The sequence below is a fragment of the Cebus imitator genome, unplaced genomic scaffold, assembly GCF_001604975.1.
Source record: "Cebus imitator isolate Cc_AM_T3 unplaced genomic scaffold, Cebus_imitator-1.0 Scaffold785, whole genome shotgun sequence".
In the NCBI taxonomy this organism is placed as follows: Eukaryota; Metazoa; Chordata; class Mammalia; order Primates; family Cebidae; genus Cebus; species Cebus imitator.
In genome coordinates, this window is record NW_016108100.1 from 258777 (window position 1) to 279399 (window position 20623).

Genomic DNA, 20623 nt, shown 5'->3' on the forward strand with positions numbered 1-20623 from the left:
CTCTCTCCTAGGCAGGACACCCTGGGTTTCTCATCCATAACCCATGTGGTACTATGGGAGCCTCAGTCTATGGGACAGAAGGGGCCTTTGGGGTCTGGATGAAGTGGTGGCAAGTAGGGCACTGGCTTTGGTCTTCAGGAAGAGCCACATGGCTCAGCAGGCAAGATGAGATGTTTCAACATGGTATGTTAGAAACTCACACTCAATGCAAAAAAGCCCAGCAACAAGACGTGAGAACTGCACATGAAGGCTGGACCTTCCCTGTACCTGACAGGTCACCTTGCTGTTCCCCCTAGCTGCCCTAGGGCCCGAGGGCTTCTCAGAGCCATGGACAAGCTGAGCGGCACAATGTTGTGTCAGGCTGTACCACATGGGGCGTCACAAACTGATTTCACTGAGAACCTTTTGTTAGGAGTGCTCCAAGGACAAGCATCCTCTGGGAAGCGCATTGGGAATGGATGTTTACAGGGGCATCAGGCAGGGAAACAGCCAGGCGGAAAGACAACTGTTCATGCAGAGTCAACACCTGGGCACCCCTGCATACCATGAAGGAGCCCCCAGCAGGCTGAGACCCACACTCCACACACATCAGACAGGAGGGGCTGGCCTCAGAGAAGAGCAGAGGCAGCGTATCTAGCAACAAGGGCAGAACCCTATCGTCCTCTCCACTCACATGACCACAGTCCTGTCACGGCCACCCACAGCATGACTCCAGATGCCAACAGGCTTTCCTGGCCCCTTCCCAATCATGTGAGCAACATGAGCACAGGTAGTGGCGTGACAGGAGCCCTAGGCCTGTTGACGCCAAGCCCAACCTACCGCCACCACAGCTGGTAACACCCTCAGGAAAACCACACAGACACAACGCCCAATAGACTACAAGGGACAGTGCCCAGGAGAGCACTGTACAGCTCACTGGGGCCCAGGTGCAACAGCCAGTGAGGACACCAGACAGCCCACTGGGTCCTGAGGACAGCACCTAGGAGGGCGCCGGACAGCTCACTGGGGCCCAGGTGAAGCAGCCAGGGAGGGTACCAGACAGGTCACTGGGTCCTGGGGACAGCACCTAGGAGGGCGCCAGACAACTCACTGGGGCCCGGGTGCAGCAACCAGGGAGGATACCAGACAGCTCACTGGGGCCTGGGGACAGCACCTAGAAGGGCGCCAGGCAGCTCACTGGGGCCTAAGGACAGCACCTAGGAGGGCGCCAGACAGCTCACTGGGGCCTGAGGACAGCACCTAGGAGGGCGCCAGACAACTCACTGGGGCCCAGGTGCAACAGCCAGTGAGGACACCAGACAGCTCACTGGGGCCTGGGGACAGCACCTAGGAGGGCGCCAGACAGCTCACTGGGGCCCAGGTGCAACAGCCAGTGAGGACACCAGACAGCTCACTGGAGCCCAGGGACAGCACCTAGGAGGGCGCCAGACAGCTCACTGGGGCCCAGGTGAAGCAGCCAGGGAGGGCACGAGACAGCTCACTGGGGCCTGGGGACAGCACCTAGGAGGGCGCCGGACAGCTCACTGGGGCCTGGGGACAGCACCTAGGAGTGTGCCAGACAGCTCACTGGCGCCCAGGTGCAACAGCCAGTGAGGACACCAGACAGCTCACTGGGGCCTAGGGACAGCACCTAGGAGGGCGCCGGACAGCTCACTGGGGCCCAGGTGAAGCAGCCAGGGAGGGCACAAGACAGCTCACTGGGGCCCGGATGCAGCAGCCAAGGAGGGCATCAGACAGCTCACTGGGGCCCGGGTACAGCAGCCAGGGAGGGCACCAGACAGCTCACTGGGGCCCAGAAATACAGTGGAAACCCTCCTTATGAGTCCTCATATCTTAGAAATAAATACACGGCTTCAATATTGGCCATAAAACATACATATCCTTTTTAAGCAAATATGCACATATCAGTGTGCAAATTCCACACTTTTCACAAAGAGGTACACCATCAAAAAAATACCTGGAACAAGCAGCTAAGACACAGCTACAGCAGTTGATATGGCCCTGGTGCCACAGAATGCTGCCCAGAGCGAACAGAGGAACCGGGAGGGAGCCGGGGCCCCATCCTGGAGCACAGGGGGAGGGAGGCGCTCGGCCTCCAGGACCACGAGGGGATAGAAAGCCACAGTCCTGGGGAGCAGGACATGTGGGAGGGGGAAATCCAGAGTAGAAAGCTACCCCAAGTCCCAGGACAGCCGAGGCTCCTCCACTGGCCTGAGAAGGAAAGGGGCAGGTGCTGCCTCCAGCACCTTCCTCTAAAGTCAGAGCCATCCCTGCCCCAGCATCTGCTCTCAGCCACTGCCCCTCCTTCCTGCTCTGCCGCTGACAGCTACATTTCTTGTGACTTTCATTGTTGGGAAAGTTAAAAGCAAGTAACACCCTTTTCCATGTTGCTGACATTAGCTCAGACATCAGAAGCAGAAGGCTCAGTATCTACTAACTGACAGCAGGCCCTTCCTAGAAACCCGTAGGTTTGGAGGCAGCTGGAATGGGTAGCAGTAGCCGTGGCCTCGGAGCTGGGGGCAGTGTCTCAGGCACCACGAACGTGGCGCCATGGAGGCCCATGCAGAAGGTGAGGCTGAGAGTCTTCCACGCAGGAAAAGAGCCCAGAGGAGGCAAGGCAGAAGCAGGACAGTCACTCCCTGGCCACTCCGCAGGCCTTGGTGCCTCTTGTAGGTAAGGAGTCCAATGAGTGCCTGCTGTATGCAAGGAACTGTGCTGGCCACTGGTTAACAAGGGAGAAAAGGGCCTGCCTCATAGGAGGAACAGGAGGAAGATGCCATGAGCCAGACGCTGGGGATGAGCCAGGTTCCAGGAAGGAGAGAAACCATGTGAAGACTCCGAGGTCCTGGCAGGCGGCAGGAGAACAAGGGGGAGGCAGGGGAGGCTGCAGAAGTAGGGTCCATCTTCCCGGCATGGCATGTTCCAGTGGAAGCCTGGGAACGTGGGTTATGGAGGTGTCCCAGGCAGACAGGTGCTGGGGCCAGGGAATCTGTGATCCAGGCCCTGTGTTCTAAACTGCAGGTATCAGTCGGCTCTTGTGACTGAGCTCTCCAAGTATGATCTGCCACCATGAAGTGGATTCCTCGTAAGAGAAAGCAGACCTAGCTTCCGCAATGCTCCAGGTAACTCCAGCTACCCGGACACGGAGACCTGAGGGAACAGGCTTGTCTCAGCGACACCATCCAGGAATGTCCTCATCGGGGTTTCTGATGACACACCTGCCACAGCACCCTCCTTCAGGGGGAGGCAGGGCGGGAGGGGCTGCACCTGGGTGCCCTGCAGCCAGGGCCCTCCCACCAGGGCCAGAGCCCATGGGCACCGCTCCTCCCAGTCCACCTCCCCCAACGCAGTGTTATGGCCAGGCTCCTCAAATCTCCCTGAGAGGGCCAGGAGTTCCACAGCCTCACCTGGAACTGTCCAGAAAGTCCCACCTGTGGACGGGTGGGGGCGGGACTGTGGTCTTTTCAAAGAGCCAAGAGTAAAGATGCAGTGACCTGAATCCAGTGGAACGCAGCCTCCAAACTCTGCACACCTGAGGCCAAGAGAGAGGGCACGCACGCAGGGGCTTCTGGCAGGTGGAGGCGGTCCACACTCCCACCACCCAATCTTACTAATCATCTTCACATTGGAGAGGACTAAAAGGCATTTTCTTTTGATTTAATCGTATTTCCTAGAATTGCTTTTCTCCCTGGGATTTTTTTCTGCCACAGCCCAGGTCCAGCTGCCTTCTCGGAGGGAGAATGCAGCAGTGTCTGTGACAAGGTTGGCTTTCTAATACCTCTGCAAATGGCATTGTCCCATAATAAAGCGAATGCTTTTTCCTAAATGGATATGATAGAAATGTCAGTCTAGAAAGGTAATGTGAAAGGGTGATATATTAACACCTAGAAATTAAATTCCAAAGCTGAGAGGACCCTGCTTATCTGCGGAGGGAAGAGGCTATCTCACTGAGCAGAGCAAACACTACCCTGGAAGTCGGGCTGCCCGGCGTCTCACAGCCCCTCCTGCAGGCTTCCCACCCATCCAGGCATACGTGGAGGAACGTATTTTAAGTAAGAACAAAGCAGTGTCCGAACCTGTACTTGAGCTGCACTCATCTGGGCAGTGCCCTCACAGTGACAGGAGAGCAGGGAGCCCATGCAGTGCTCAGGGCTGCTCCTTGGATGTCCACCGAGGCTAAAGCCCAGGAGAGAAGACGCGCTCCGAGAGTCACAATGGCAGGGGGAGCAGAGCAGTGGGGCTAGGACCCAGGGACGATGGCAAGACCCAAACTCCATCTGTCCTATGCACATGTGCATAGTGCAAAGCCTGTTACAAAGGGCAGGGGTGGCAGTGACAGAGGAAGCAGAGCCAAGCCTCCCTCCAGGCAGTAGGCAGGCAGCACAGCGAGGGGGCACATGCCATGACAGCACCAGGCAGAGGGCACACCACAAACCCTTACAGAAAGCAGGAAGTCAATGGGCACACACCAGAATGTGTGTCCTCTTGGGAGCAGACAGTGAGGACAGCAGGTGGGCAGTGGTCTAGGAGGGAGGCAGGAGTGAGCCAGGTCCATGGCCAGTCAGCAGCACCCACAACATCTGTGTGACCACAAGCATCTCACACCCACCTCCCACATCATATGGCATGGTCCAGGCCTCTGCCACCCAACAGAACTGGCCCAGAGCAGCACAGGGGCACCACCGGAGAGCTGGTGAGACATGGGGATCACAGGCTACACCCTAGAGTTGCCAAGTCACACTCAGATTTCCGAAAGGCACACACGAAGGGTCCAGGCCCTGAGTGGGTGGTGCCATCTCCTCCCCAGGATGCGGGGTGGGGCGTAGCAGGTAGGTGTCACAGTTGGACCAGGATCAGAACCCTGATCTGTTCCCCTTGCAGGGGCCTGAAACTCTCTGGACTTCGGCCTTCTCTTTTCTCAGACGGGAAGCTGGTGACAAAGGAGGCACTTGGCACAGTACCTGGGCCCACACACACCTCAGGCAGCAGCTCTCATCTCATCATTGTTCAGCTCAGCTCAGCTTCCTCGGAACCTGCAGGCCTTGGGCTGCTCCATCCATCCAGAAGGCGTGACCAGGCTTCATGGGACCATAGCTCCCAGGACCTGGAAGGACGCCATCTGGAGTCTCAGGAGCCTTTACACCAAGTGGGAGTGTGCAGACAGGCTGGCATCAGGGACAGAGAAGAGCCATCCAAGAAGAGCCAGGCCCCAGGCCAGGACCAGCCCGGGCTTGACCACAGTGGGACCTCAGCCAGTGTGCTGTGAGAGCCCCAGACCACCTTGAGTCACAGGGACCCAGGGCTGTGGTCAAGTGCAGCTCAGCACACCTTGGCAAGCCCCCCAGAAACCCATGCCAGGTCTGTGGACTCCAGAACATCACGAAGGGTGTGGGCTTAGAATGAGAAACCCAAACATGTGGCTCCCAAACAGAGACAAGCAGGGACAATGCTGGGAGGCTGTGACCTCAGCAGGCACTCAAATCCAGCAGGGACAGCAGGACCTCCAGACAGGCGCCAAGCACCTGCACTATGGTCCACCCTCTACCCACCCCTCCCAGGACCCACATAGGAACACGGGACAGATGCTTAGCACCCACACCACAGCCTACCCTCTACCCACACCTCTCAGGACCCACACAGGACCTCTGGACAGGTGCCCAGCACCTGCACTATGGCCCACCTTCTACCGATGCCTCCCAAGACCCACACAGGACCCCTGGACAGGCACTGAACACCCACACTACGGCCCACCCTCTCCCCACGCCTCCCAGGACCCACATAGGACCTCTGGACAGGCGCCTAGCACCTGCACTACGGCCCACCCTCTCCCCAACACGTCCCAGAACCCCCATAGGACCTCTGGACAGGCACCCAGCACCTGCACTATGGCCCACCTTCTACCGATGCCTCCCAAGGCCCACAAAGGACCCCTGGGCAGGTGTTGAACACCCACACTATGGCCCACCCTCTGCCACACCTCCCAGGAGCCACATAGGACCCCCGGACAGGTACCCAGCCCTGAACACCCTCTCTACAGCCCACCCTCTACCCACACAGGACCCCTGGATAGGCACTCAGCACACACAGCACGGCCCGCCTTCTGCCCACACCTCCCAGGGCCCACACAGGGAGGCTTCCAAACCGAACAATCAGGAGGAAGTATCCACTCACCATTTGCATAAAGAAGCAAACATCAGCACGTGCAGAACGAACATGCAGGGGCTGGTGACAGGCCGGGGTGGGAGGTGCACAGCATGGTGAGAAATATAAGATTAGGCACTTAGCATCCCAGCCCGGGCCACACAAAGAGACCACCATTGCTACAAAAACACAAAAGAATTAGACAAGCATGCTGGTAGCACTTGTAGTCTCAGCTACTCAGGAGGCTGAGGCAGGAGGATCACCTGAGCCTGTGATGTCGAGGCTGCAGTGAGCCAAGTTCACGCTACTACACTCTAGCCTGGGTGACAGAGAGAGACACTGTCTCAAAAATAAAAAATAAAAAAATATATAGGACCAGGCACAGTAACTCACACCTGTAATCCCAGCACTTTGGGAGGCCAAAGCAGGCGAAACACTTGAGGTCAGGCCAACACGGTGAAACCCAGTCTCTACTAAAAATACAAAACTTAGCAGGCATGGTGATGCTTGCCTGTAATTCCAGTTACTCAGGAGGCTGAGGCAGGAGAATCGCAAATCTAGCATCAAGGCTGTCCGCCCAGCTTGGGCAGAGTCTGTATGCCACTCTTAAGCCTCGATTTGCTGGGCTAACATGGGGCCATGAAGCTCATCCCCCATGTCTGAGCGGGTGCCACAGGCATGGGAGATTATGATTGTCTGAGACAGAGAGCTCTGGAGGGTCACAGAGGATGATGCTTTCCAGAAGAGAAAGCAGGTATTGGGTGTTTTAAATATTTCCTTCAGTGCTACCTAAGAAAAAAAATTTTCAGCATTAAAGAAGAAAGGGCAGAGAAATCATGCCGATCAATCGGCTGAGACCTAAAGAGGGGTGTGGAATGGAGGAGATGGCGATCAGAGGTAGCGTGAGGCTCCCTCAGGTTCTTCTGCAGGAGGGATGGAGGCCATCTGCTCTGTTCCAGGGTAAGAAGGCTAGATGTCACACCCTAAGGGGAGGGAGAAGGGGACAGCTAGATTTAGGCTTCCACTGGGGCGGAGGAAGAAACCATAGAGTCTGCTGTGCAGCACCTAAATACGGCAGGCTCACAGGACATGCACAGTAAGAATTTGGGCAATGACCAGGCGTGGTGACTCATGCCTGTTTTCCCAGCACTTTGGGAGGCCAAGGCGGGCAGATCGCTTGATGTGAGAAGCTCCTGGCCAACATGGCAAAATCCCATCTCTACTGAAAATACAAAGAATTAGCTGGGCATATTGGTCCACACCTATAGTCCCAGCTACTCAGAGGCTGAGGTGGGAGAATTGCTTGTACCCGGGAGACAGAGGTTGCAGTGAGCCAATGTCGCATGACTGCACTCCAGCCTGGACAAGAGTGAGACTCCATCTCAAAAAAAAAAAAGGAATCTAGGGAATGAAAAATTAATGATTAGGTGGGTGAACTGAGTCTGGGTTCCTCCTTTTCAATCCCTTTTCAGCTTGCCAATCTGCCTGTATTACATGCTTTGAACATGCCAAATCCTGCTGGAAGACCAGGCTTTGTAAGTCCAGAGAGTATCAGAAATTATTTTGAACTGAACAGTAACAAAAACAACCGACATCAAAATTTATGGGGTAGGCATCCATGATGAAGACTCTTAGAAAACCACAAGTAGAATAGAATTTCATTAATTCAGTAAAGAGTATCATACAGAACATCCAGCACACATCATGCTTACTGACTGATGTATTACTGGAGCGGCTGCCACAGCCTGAAGTAGACCAGGTGCCTACTGTCATCACTCCTCCAGGGAAGCATGGCCAGGGGAGAGGAGAGGCGCAGGGCTGGCAGGGAAGTGTGGCAGGGAGTGTAGAGGTGCAAGGCTGGTGGGGAGGCATGGCCAGCATCTCTCAGAGAGCATGACCGTGCACAAAGAATGCCAGCATCACAGCGAGGTTGTCAGCTGCAGAGTCCATGTGCAGGACTCAGCTGTATATCCACAGGCAAGGAACATACACACAGAAGATCAAAGTCCAATGAGACACCATTAAAACAGCATCGAAAGTTCAAGTACTTAGGGCATAAAGTCTAATGGCATGTAAGCTGTCTTTCCTAAAATCCATCAAACTTGCTGAGAGAAATTCAAGGCCATCCAAATAAACAGTGGAACACATGGCGTTCAGGGTTGAGGAGAGAAACGAATGTTACACTTTGCCTTGATGCATGGAAATGCTGGAAGAAGGCGGGATGGACGACAGCATGGAATCGGTAAACAAATAGAAAAAGGGCCCATGGAACACAACAGAAAGCCCAGAATTAAACAGCCTCGAGGGGTCCCCAGGCTTATGGCCATGGCAGCACCATGCGTTGGGAGAGGGCGGCCTGGCAATAAAGGCTGCCAGATCAACAACAGCATTTTCATAGAAAAACAGCAGCGACATGTAAAAGGTAAAACAATAACGTGTTTAGAAGAAAACCACTGAATATCTTCACAACTTTGAGAGGCAAAGATTCTTTAATCACAGCTCAAGGGCACCAGCGTCAGCAAAATCGGTGAGCTGGACTGCATGAACTTCATCAACAGACATAATTCTGAGAGTAAAAAGGCAAGCCACGAGACTAACCCAAATTATGTTTCTCCAACAAAAGACTTTCACATCCAGAGGAAAGAACTTCAGCTCAGTAAGAAAAAGGCAAACAATCACTTAAAAGCCCAAAGGGGAAAGGAACAGAAAGGCTGTCCAGGTACCCCCAGGAGTTGGTGTCTAGCTGGTCAGTGAGCATTTAAAAAGGGGCTCAGCTTCACCCAGCCTCAGGGAAGTCAGAACAACACACTTGGAGAATGGGCCTCCCACCAGGGAGGAAAACCAAAGGTGGGAGGTGAGGACCTGGAGGGACCAGCACTGTCCACAGAGGGACTCTGGCAGGTGTGGCAGCCCTGGGACCTGACCCTCTGCTACACCTTGGCATGCCCAGTGCAAAGGCGCCCAGGGATCACCAAACATTACCCACGTGTAAAAGCATCCATGTCAACAAGAGTCATAACCCTGTGCTGGAAACCATCCAATGTCAGGTATAGCCAAGTATATTTTAACTAGTGGTATTTTTGGCTGGGTGCAGTGGCTCACGCCTGTAATCCCAGCACTTTGGGAGGCTGAGATGGATCACCTGAGGTCAGGAGTTCAAGACCAGCCTGACCAACATGGTGAAACCCTGTCTCAACTAAAAATACAAAAATTAGCTGGGTGTCGTGGCACATGCCTGTAATCCCAGCTACTAGTGAGACTGAGGTAAGAGAATCACTTGAACCCAGGAGGCAGACAATGCAGTAAGTCGAGATCATGCCAGCCTTGGTGACAGAGCAAAATTCCGTCTCAAAAAAACAAGTGATATTTTTATACAATGGAAAAATTAAGAAAAACCAACAAATCTCAGCTATATACAACACACGTGACTCTCACACAGATAACGTGTAATGGAAGCCAGGCACAGATGAGTACAGGTATGTGATTCCATCATATAAGGCTTAAAAACAGGGAAGTGGGCTGGGCGCAGTGGCTCACACCTATAACCCCAGCACTTTGGGAGGGCAAGGCAGGCGGATCACCTGAGGTCAGGATTTCAAGACCAGCCTGGCCAGCATGGCGAAATCCAGTCTCTAAAAAATATTAAAAAATTAGCTGGGTGTGGGGGCATGCACCTATAATCCCAGCTACTTGGGAGGCTGAGGCAGAGAATCGCTTGAACCCAGGAGGCGGAGGCTTCAGTTAGCCAGGATATGGCGCCACTGCACTCCCACCTGGGCAACAAAGAGAGACTCCATCTCAAAAAACAAAAACAAACAACAACAACAACAACAAAAGGGAAATGAAAAGTCAGGAGGGGCTCGCCCTGGAGCTGAGGAAGCGGCTAGAAGCAGGCACAAGGGTCTTCCTGGGGTTGCTATACCTGCTCCTGCATCTGTCCTGTGTCTGTAATTTGTGCACACTGAACTTCGACCTGAGGATGACCGAGAACAGGTCTCCCGAGGCAGAGCTGAGCCACACTCACTCTGCGGCACCCACTGCGTGAGGGCAAAACTGAAACACTTCACATGTCCGGTCACTAAACCGTGACTCACTCCCTCCACACAGCATCACAGCAGCAGCGAAAGGGAATGTTCTGCATTTCCAGGGACAAAGGTCAAAAGGATAATGTAAAATATAAACAAAAAGAAGCCACAGAAGTATGGGTCTATGTATACAAAACATAAAAGTGGGCAAAGCTGAGCCATGTTTAAAGATATACATGTGATTAAACCAGAAAGAAAAATGAGGGAAGGATTGGTCTACATTTGAAGCGAAACGCCGTCTGACAGCAGGGGTCATTCCGTTTCTTATACCAGGATGGAGACACGGGAAGCTGCTGTTTTCTTTGAAGTCTACGTATATGTTCTATGTGATCTTTTTCATGAGAACACTGAAAAGAAAGATGGGACATGCGGTGGGCGGGGAGTTGCACCACAATCTTGCTCTCTGGACTGAGAGTGAACAGAGCCCTGAGGCCCTGGGAGTCCCTAACTCCATGTCCCCGCTCTAGGCTGTGCCGGATCCCAGGACTTAAACAGACACCATCAGGGGAGATCAGGACTTTAAAATAAGAGCAAGCCAACTAGTTGAAATGGCACTCACCTGGAGGAACAGTGGCCTCATCCGTGGCTGGAAAAGGCATGAGCTACATTAACCTTGTTGGGGTGGTCTCCAAAGTGTAAGCTGCCCAAGTTGTATCAACACAAAATAAACAATGGTGCCTGCCTCTGCTCCACGTCCCTCCGCCCACACGTCCTCCGGAGCACAAGCACGCATCAGGTGTGTCTCTACCGTGCTATTCCAGGACAGATGAAAATAACCCGTTCAAAAATAAAAACTCCAGCAACAGGAGCCCATCTCTAAATCCCTGCACAGCCTGGGCACAGTGCCAGCGAGGCCATGCCCTCTTCCCAAGCGCACCATGCCCACCCTTGCTATAGCCAGGGTGCAGCCATCAGGACACACTCCTTCAGGACCCACAGGCCACTCTGACCCTGAGCACCTGTGGCCTCAGCAACTTTGGGACAGCCTGCCTCCTCCTGCTCTGCCCTCAGCATACACAATCCTGCAAAGGAGAAGGGACGCAGTCAGGAGGAAATGGAACAGCTTCGTCAAACCATAGATCTGGGAGAGTCCCAGCAAGGACTGTACTGCCTTCCTAGGATGGACCAGAAGGAGGCCTAGAGTCCCTCCTGTGAGCAGGCCGGCTCCATGGATGACACTGAGCTTTAGCAAGGAACACGCATGTCCTGTTCTGGGCCCAGGAGCCTGGCCTTGCAGCTGGCCCTGCCGAGATGCTGAATCCCAGGAGGCTGGGTACGCAGCCTAGCAAACACCCAGCAAGGGAGCACACAGGAGCCCAGCCTCAGGTATGTCCGTGAATACATGGACAGGAAGGGCAACATTTTTTCAAACAATTTTCAATACTGAGATCCAGGAGGGGCCCCTCCACCAAAAAGGGAATGAGAGACTCCAGTACAGCATCCTGGGGACAGAAATGACCCCCAAGAAGAGAGGAGGTCCTAGCAGAGTCGACTAATAACATGTGCATGGATCCCTGAGCCAAGTCCACCTCTCCTGTCTCAGATTCCCTGGGGAAGACTCCATAGCACGTGGACGGAGCCTCAGGAAGCAGCTCTGGCCAACTCTAAGAGGCTGGGATGGCTCAGAGGCCCACAAGAGCTGCTTCTGGGCCAGGATCATAGCAGGAAGAGAGCAGCTTCTCCCAGGAGGTGGACAGCTTGTCCCAGGACAGCAGCTTCTCCTAGGAGGACAATGGCTTCTTCCAGGAGGACAGCAGGTTCTCAAGGAAGGACAGAGGCTTCTTCCAGGAAGACAGCACGTTCTTAAGGGAAGACAGCAGGTTCTCATGGGAAGACAGAGGCTTTTTCCAGGAGGACAGCAGATGCTCAAGGGAGGACAGAAGCTTCTTCCAGGAGGACAGCAGGTTCTCAAGGCAGGACTGCAGCTTCTCATGGGAGGACAGAGGCTTCTTCCAGGACCTCTCTTCTGAATATGAGGCAGGAAGAACATGGAACTCTTCGGAAGGGTTCCCCCTTGTACTTTCTGCCTTGATATTCTACAGCAGCCTGCCTTCTGCCCCATATTTGATTGTTTCTTAAACAGCAGCAGCCATTGGCCCTCCTGGGTCCCATCTCCATCTGCCTTCAGCTGTCTCCCAAGATGGATCTGGCCTAAACCGTGCCCCGCAAATACAGATGCCAGCTCCCCATGCTCTCCCGTTGCTGAGTGTGACAGGCGGGTCCAGGGTCCCAGCCCTCTTGTTAAAGCTCGTCTGCTCCCAAACCCATACCAGGCCCAGCCGCACTGGTTTTCAGATTGTGGGATCATCAGGAATGTTTGTGGAGAGTTTTTGATTGACAAAGGGAACTTTATGGGAGTGAGCAGATCTGATGCTCTAGGCAGCAAGAAAAACATGGGAGAGGGGAACGTCTGTCATCACCACCCCAGCTTTGGAGAAGGTAACCAAGGAACGTGCTCATTCAGCGAGCACACACCCAAGACCCCAGCCCAGCGCTCAAAACTCAAGACTGTCGACTACTCTGGAATACACAAATCTCTGTCTTTCCCAATATGCAGCTTCCCAGGGCAAGATGTCACCATGACAACCACACTGTGTGCTCAGCAGCCACGACATGAGTCAGACACCACTGGACACCCAATGCTACCTGCTCGCCAACAGCCTGTGGCCTCCAGTAAACAATCTGCTCTGAAACAAGGGAGGGAGGGCCGAGTGCAGAAAATGGGAGAGAGTGGAGGGTAAGCTTTTCTGTCATTGTTAGAGTTTCTTGCTAAAAGTTAGCTTGTATTACTGATACTCCATAAACAAGACTCTGCAGCCATATTGTGGAAGCCTAGGGGCACAGGAAAAGTAGCTCACTGCAAATAGGAAAATGGTTTGTGTTCACCCAGTTCCAGAAGCCAATTTTCAACTGCTTAAAATAGTCATGATATTTTACCAAGGTAATTATACTCTTAGCTATCAGTAACAATTAAATCCTTAGACTAGAGCTGCTTAATAAGTTCTCAAAATAAAACTGCACACTCCAAGCACTGTGTACTAAAATGTCAAGCACATAGGCAGGACCTCTGATGGGACGCAGAGGCCCAGAGCTCTACCAGCTGGAGGCTCATGGAGGGCCTGACAGGTCAGTGGCCAGAAAACCTTTAAGGCCAGCAGCAGCCCCCTCGGGTGCTCCTTGAGAGAAGGCACTCTTCGACCACCAGCCAGCTGGACGGGCTGCTGTGCAGAGCTGAGGTGAGCAGCAGCCGATACCAAGGTGCACAGGCCCAGAGCAGCAGGCACACTGCTCCCTCCAGCTGGCCAATCAAACAGCTTCATCACGGCTGGCTGGACGGATCCTGCAAACCGGTCCTGGGGCTACAGGGGTGCCTGGGATCAATCCTTTGTCATGATAAACAACCAGTCCATGCCCGGTGATCAATATCCACCTCCTGACTAACACAGAGCAGGCTCAAGAGCACAGCAGGGTCGGGGTGAGGCCAGCATAGGCCAGAAAGTGCCAGAGGCTCTCCACCTGCGAAGCACAGCAGAGAAGAACAAAAAACCTCCTGCCCTGGCTACGCCAGGGGTGACCCTCCGAGAGAAACAGCAGGAAGGAAGTCGAGTACAGACTTCTCAGGAGGCTCCGGGGCTCCACTGGACCATGAGGGAGCCCCACTGGGGATGAAAAGCACATCAGACACCCACCGACCGCAAGCTACTCCTTCCTCATCACGCCGGGAGCCTGGCACTAAGAGGGGATACAGACAGCAGCACAAGTGTGGCGTGGGTCACAGAATGTCAGGCTGCAGGCCAGACCCAGCACGTGAGAACACTCAGGCTCACACAGGACCTGTAAAGGGAACGCTTCCTCTCAGCTTCCAACTGCTGACTTTGCTTAAGAAACCAGAAGTTCCCATGGGACCAGCCTCAGTTGAGGCTGGGCGGGTCTCTGGTGGGAGCCATATCTGTAACTCACCCAGGCCATGCATGAAGGACCACCCCAAAGTGCTGCCCATCTGGCTGGTATGGACCGATATCCCTCCTCAGCCCCAGCCCAAAGCCCGGGAGTGGGCCCAACAAGAAGGCACAATGAAGAGGGTACCACCTGAACACAGCCAGGCTCGCAGGCACCCCTGGTCATCAGGCCTGAGTCCAAAGTTTTGCAGAAAGGAGAACTGAGACCCAGAGAGAATGGGCGACATCTGAGATCCCAGAGAAAGGCCCGACCTCCAGCCTAGCCCTCCTACTCTTCCTCCCTCAGGAAGCTCTGACCTTCCCATATCATGGGACCACAGCACATCATCGCATACCCAAAGACCACCAAGCCCAGGTGTCCTGCCACCCCGACAGAGCACAGCCTCGCCCTCTCTGCTTCCCAGGGCCTCTCCTCAGCGGCAGGGTCAGACTGCACTTGCCTGAACCCCCGCAGTGGTCATCTGCTGGGCCCAAGCTGCCATCGCCTCTTGCTCCTGGCCTGGAGGCTGACTCCAACAGCACTTTGTGATGAGCTGCCTTCTCTCCCCCCGCTGTGGTTTTCCACACATGCTTTCACAAAGTGGAGATCCTTGGGTCCCCGCAGGAATGCCGCCTTCTGAGAAAATCCCTTCTGTGGCACCACCTTGCTGTCCACCTCTGTTGAGGTGGGTGGAAGGTGCTCATTTGTTGCTACTGCCTGACCAGCCTCGAGAGTGAATTCTCCAAGGGCTGTGTCCACACATCTGTGCCGCATGCACCTAATGCATCTTGCTTAGAAGATGACACACTAGTAGACACAGTGTCAGAAGAGAAGGGAACACAGAAGAAGATCCCAGAGAGTGCTCCACAGAAATGCACCGTGCCTGACCATGCAACAGGGCTCAGTATCCCCTTTGCCAGAGGTGGCAGACAGCTCCAGCTGAAAAGCCACGTAAGGACATTTTGGAGGGTCCCTGTCTGGGCTGCACCTGCAAAGCCAGGGCTCTGGGGTCAGCATCTGAGCTGTGCACAGAGGCCAGCTCAGCCTGTGTTCCAGGAAGCCCACACGGTGCTCAGAGGACCTGGGCCCATGTGAAGTTTTCCTTAAGGAGACAGCATGGTGCTACCCGAAGGAATGTGCTGGAGAAGCCATAAAACAGCAGTCCTCAGTAGCAGAAATGTAACTCATTTTCTCAAAGATCCATAACCAAGGGGTCCCAGCAGCAACAAGCCTTGGTTTTCATCAAAAACAATTAAGAACAGGCAAACATTCATCAGGCACAACTCTCGGTCCTTGACAGGTGCGGCACCCATCCTGGGCCCCAGGGTGGCACAGCCCTCCACCCATTCAGCACTAGTGGAGGCAGGCAGGGGGAGTCTCTGCCCAGCAAGCTGGACAGCCTCCCTGGCCTAGAGGGCATCTGGGGACAGACTGACTTATTTCCTGCCTTCCCTTCTGAAATTTCAGTGCCCAAGGAACATTTTAAACAACACTCACAAAAGCTTTCTTTCACGCTCCAGCAACCTCTGCTTAGGGTGCCAGACATCAGAACCCTTGCAGGCGCCGACAATAACAGAATCAAGCCATGTAGCCACCACATAGGTGGGGCTGGGGCACACCTGGAAGCAGGTGACAGCCTTTGTCCCAAGCCCTGGGCCAAGACCCACACAGCAGAACCTGCATCACTGGACGGCAAAGCATGAGAGTGCTGACTACAAGGGACAGGGACCCTGCAGAGGATCCACAGGGACAGGGAACACTCTCCAGGGAACAGCACTGGGCCAGGAGTGGACTCCGGGATGCTGGGGGAACTGAAAAAAGTGGAGTACACACCAGGCCCAGAGAGTCCCACAGGGAACACCAGGGCTGGGAGCACCCTCTGGCATTCCCAGAACCCTCCTGGCAAAAGAGCCAAAGTGCAAACCCTGACCCAGCTGCAGGATTCCTGCCATGGAGAGTGAGATCTTGCCGACCAGGTGTGCGTTCCCCCACAGCTTCCTGTGACTCTGATCCAAATGTGAGGGCATAAATCACCTTGGTGAGCAGCAGGACCCGTTTCTGGAGCCTCCGGGCCAGCGCCTCATGTGTCTCACGCTTCTTCCTCTCCTCCAGCAGCTGACCGTTGACCTGCCGGAGCTCCTCCTGCAGCTGCTGCCTGGCCTTCTCCAGCCCCCGGGCGCTGCACGGGAGAGACAAGAGGGCAGAGCAATGAAGACCAGGGTGACTACCCCAACCTGCCCCAGCCAAGGAACGAGCCCACCAGGATGTCCTAAAATAGAGCTGCACGTGCAACCTCCTCACTGCCATTTCCGCACTGCTGAATAGCTACTTAAGGCCTTTCAGGAGTTTCTGGATTTCAAATAGACTCCCAGGGTGATCCCAGAACACGGCAGGGAGGGGGAGGGGAGCTCAACTCCACACACAATGGGAAAAATTGTGGGCGATGCAGCCCTTCGGGAGACGGGGCTTCTGAATGAGCGAGATTGCAGAGCCAGCGCTTCCCTCTGAATCACCGCAGATGTGCGGTGTGGTGCAGGGACGCAAATGCCGGGCGCCTGGGAGGGGGGCCTGTTCTAAAAACATTCTGCAGGGTTGAAAGCTCAGCCTGGCTCGGAGCACTGGGAACCTGAGAGGCCTCCTGGGGACCGACGCCATGGGCAGGGTCAACGCCAGGCTGCCCAAGAGGCTCTCCCTGTCCACCCCTTCAGGTATCTGATGGTTCCTTTCAATTCTGCTTTTTAAACCTTCCTTTTCCCTGCATGTTCCCCACAGCTGCTGCCGCAGTCACTGTGCTGGTCGCCTGTCACCTGTTACCACAACAGCTTCTCAATGGCTCTCATTCAGCCCCTCAGCTACGGGGCACCAACCTGTCTCTTCAGACAGCAGAGGGGCTGGGTCATGCGATTTTGAAGGCTTTGGTGGCTCCAAACCACTCTTGGTGAACCTCCGAGTTCATGGCCTGGTAGTAAAGGGCCTCAGGGGTTTGGATCTTGCCTCTCTCTCTCTGTCCTTCAGAAGCCAACTTGGTAGCCAGGAAAATAACAGCATCCACTGACCCTGACTCCAAGAACCCACCCATGATGCAATGGCTTTCTGTGATTCTAGGAGCCCCAGGACTCCACCTCCCCACAGGAAGGCACTCCTAGGAAGGGCACAGCAAGGCGCAAAGAGGAAAGGCTGCCCCAGGGAGAGGGTGAGTCAGGATGCTACCTCCCGGATGGGACGGCCAGACAAATGGGGATTCCAGGGAAGGGACGCAGCCAGGAGAGAGGAGAGACCACCCTGGGGAGGGGGTGAGTCAGCAGAGGGCCCAGCCCCAACCAGACAGCCCTGGGCAGGCGAGGCATGGGACAACACTGGAAAACAGGAGCTGCACACGACTGTATTAAGCATTACAAGTCTCTTTCCAAAGGAAATCTTCACTAAATATTAAAGAAATAAAACACAGCACTGGGATGAGAGAAAAGGTAACACCGACAACAGTCCTGTGAGGTGACCCTCAGGGACAGCCAGGAGGCTGTCTGTAAAAACAGAAATGTGGGATGGGGCCATGAATATCAGCCTTAGGCTTCAACCTTCCTGGGCATCCAACTGTTTCTACGTTGCTTTAGTTGCATGACTTGAGGAAAAGCTTAATTCCCAGGGCTGGCAGATAACATTTTCTTTGATGGAGGTCTCCACTGGACTCATGTTTTCTACTTCATATCTGAGTGAAGTCAATACAGGGTTTTCAACTGTAACTTAGTATGAATCTTTTAATAAAGGGTAAGTTGAAAGTGAATGTGAATCCAACACTCACAGAATGTCGGAAAGGACTCGGTGGCAGTTCTGATCTAGCCAAGCGTGGTGGGAACCCCCTGCCTAGCCACCCTCGGCCAGCCCCAGCAAAAGTCACACAAGCCCACAGACGCGGGGCCAATGCACTGGTGTTCAGGGCGCATGCGTTTCATTTCAGCCTCGTGTGATCTTGTAAAATATGTATCTCATCTTCAAGCCATATCCTGGAACACAACTAAAATCCTTGGACTCTCCCGAGTGAGGTCTTCCATTTGCCAGTGACCAACTGTGGCTGCAGCCCCTGGGCAGCTGCAGGACAGGGCTGGTCACCAGGAAGACCAAGGCTGGACTAGAGGCTGGGGACTTCAGCCCCACCCCCAAGCTCGGGGAAGGAGAGCAGCTGAAGGCTGAGTAGCTCACCAACGACCAGTAGTAGTCAATTATGCCCACATAATGAGACCTCTATAAAAACTCAAAAGGACTGAGCGGGGAGAGCTTCTGGTGTTCCGGGAGAGTGGTGGCCCGGGGAGGATGTGGAAGCTCCACGTCCTTCCCCTACTCCTCGCCATGCTCATCTATTCAGCTGTGTCCTTTGCAGCAACCTGGGTTATTTATATATATAAACTGGTAAACACAAGTTTCCTTGAGTTCTATGAGACACTCTAGCAGACTAATCAAATCCAGGGGGAATCTCAACTGGGTGGTAGGAACCCCAATTTACAGCCAGCCAGTCAGAGGCACACCTGTGGCTTGCAACTGGCACCAGAGCTGGGGACGGAGCCCTCGCCTCAGGGGTCTGACGCCACCTCCAGGTAGACAGTATCAGAATGGAACTGAGTGAGGGGACACCTGGCTGGTGTCCCAGGCAGAACGGACTACTTGCTTGGCGGGTGGGGAAATGCCCCACGGCCAGTCTTCTCTGGTCAGAGGAAACCATTCTGAGTCTTTCCTATCATATCAGCCGCCATGGACAGCCCTGCAGACACTGACTCCGGGTGCAGCACTGGCCAGGGCCCACTGCCCCTCCAGGCACTCCATAACCAAAAATGCAAAATACAATTAAAAACGGGCACAGAGCTCACAGGAAGCATATATTATGAGGCTATTTTTAGCTCCAGTTCCATTTTAAACTATTCATAGGCCAATTCAATAGTCAAGGGCTATAAAATCTCCTCTTGAATCACTGAATTGAGGTGCAAAAGTTCACAAGTGCTTTAAATCACAGCTCTGTGTGGTCATTTAATTAGAAGAATACCACCGTTTCCTGCCCTCTGCTTTAAAGCCAGGGTGTGCAAAGGCAAGAATGAGCCATCTTTCAGGTGATGGGCACAGCACAGGTGTCTGGGAAGGCAGAGGGGTGAGGGGCTACACTGGGAAGCGCCCTCAGCACAGGATGATGGGCAGCCTTGAAGGGAGCCCAAGAAACTCACACCCTGCATCTTGAGTGAGGGTGCGCTCACATCTGTGTGGAGGCACATGTGGGGCTGGAGTCCTCCCCATCGAGAGCAGATGTGAGTCACACATGGCCACAGGACAGCAGCTGTCCTGCTTCAGAGCCCAGGCTTCCGGAGCTTGAGGACCAGGGCTCGGCAAAATACAGCCATGTGCCAAGACCAGCCTCCGGGAACCGGATGTGAACTGAGCGGCTTCCAACCCGCTCTCTGCCACCTAGGCCACCTCCGTGAAGCAGGCAGCAGGCACTGAGGTGCCCCAAGCTCGGCCCCTAGCCTGCAATAGCAACTCAGCAGAACTAGCAGTCCCTCCACTATTGCTTAAGGGGTCTTTACCCACTCCTAGCTTTTCGAATACTGAGGTAATAATGCAAAAACAGCAATCAAGTAGTTTTCCAAACTAAGGTTGAGATGAAAGGGCAAGCGTGTAAACAGCTAACCAGGCTTTGTTAAAGATTTGTAGGAGCACTGAGCCCTGGCCAAGGGCAGAGAAGTTCCCAACCTCCTCGGACCCTCACTGGCACCCTGATGTTTGTGGTCATCGGTCACCTCCTGGTCTCAAACCCTCCTCTTGCCCCTACCCTTAGCATAAGGGTAGCATAAGAAGAGCCTGAAATGTGTACTGACTTCAGATGGTCTTTGTGACTGAAGGTCACCATCTTTCTGATCTGCGTGCTCTCCAAATTCATCTGATTTTCTCCACACCACTCTCACCTCTTGTGTCTGGCTTTCAAGCAGCAAGCAGCTGAACCTGGACTCCATTACAGGCCTGGTCTAAGAGGCTGGGAAAATGCAGCAGCTACAGGACGTCCTGAAGCGTGTGTTCCACAGCACCCAGAGGGAAGACAGAGCCATAAGTGGTGTGGAGCTAAGCCCAGGCTAGAAAAGCTCACTGGCCAGGTTGTGAAGCAAACATCTCCTCCCCGGCAGTGAAATCCACATCATGAAGGGACACAGGAGAGATGAACCAGAGCAACACACGTTCCCAGCTGAGGGATGGCATGGGTGGCAGAGACACACCCACTCCAGGACCGTCCAGCTGTAGGCACTTGGGCCCGCATCATCTGGGCCACATCCGCAAGGCCTCATAGTTAACCAACACCCAAGTCTTCTAAACCACAGAACTAGACTGTAAAACTCCAACACCAAGAACTGGACGGTAAGACTCTGACACCAACAACTGGGCTGTAAGACTCCGGCACCAACAACTGGACCGTAAGACTCCAGCAC

At 54.1% G+C, this 20623-nt stretch overlaps 1 protein-coding gene across 1 annotated transcript in view; it reads right to left on the minus strand.

Annotated features, from left to right (window-relative positions):
• LOC108297239 (mitotic spindle assembly checkpoint protein MAD1) overlaps nt 1-20623 on the minus strand; it is a 293725-nt gene that overhangs the window by 223454 nt on the left and 49648 nt on the right. The window contains exon 2 of the mRNA XM_037735355.1: nt 16200-16344. The gene's annotated coding sequence lies outside the window, so the exon portion shown is untranslated. The remainder of the gene's footprint in view (nt 1-16199; nt 16345-20623) is intronic.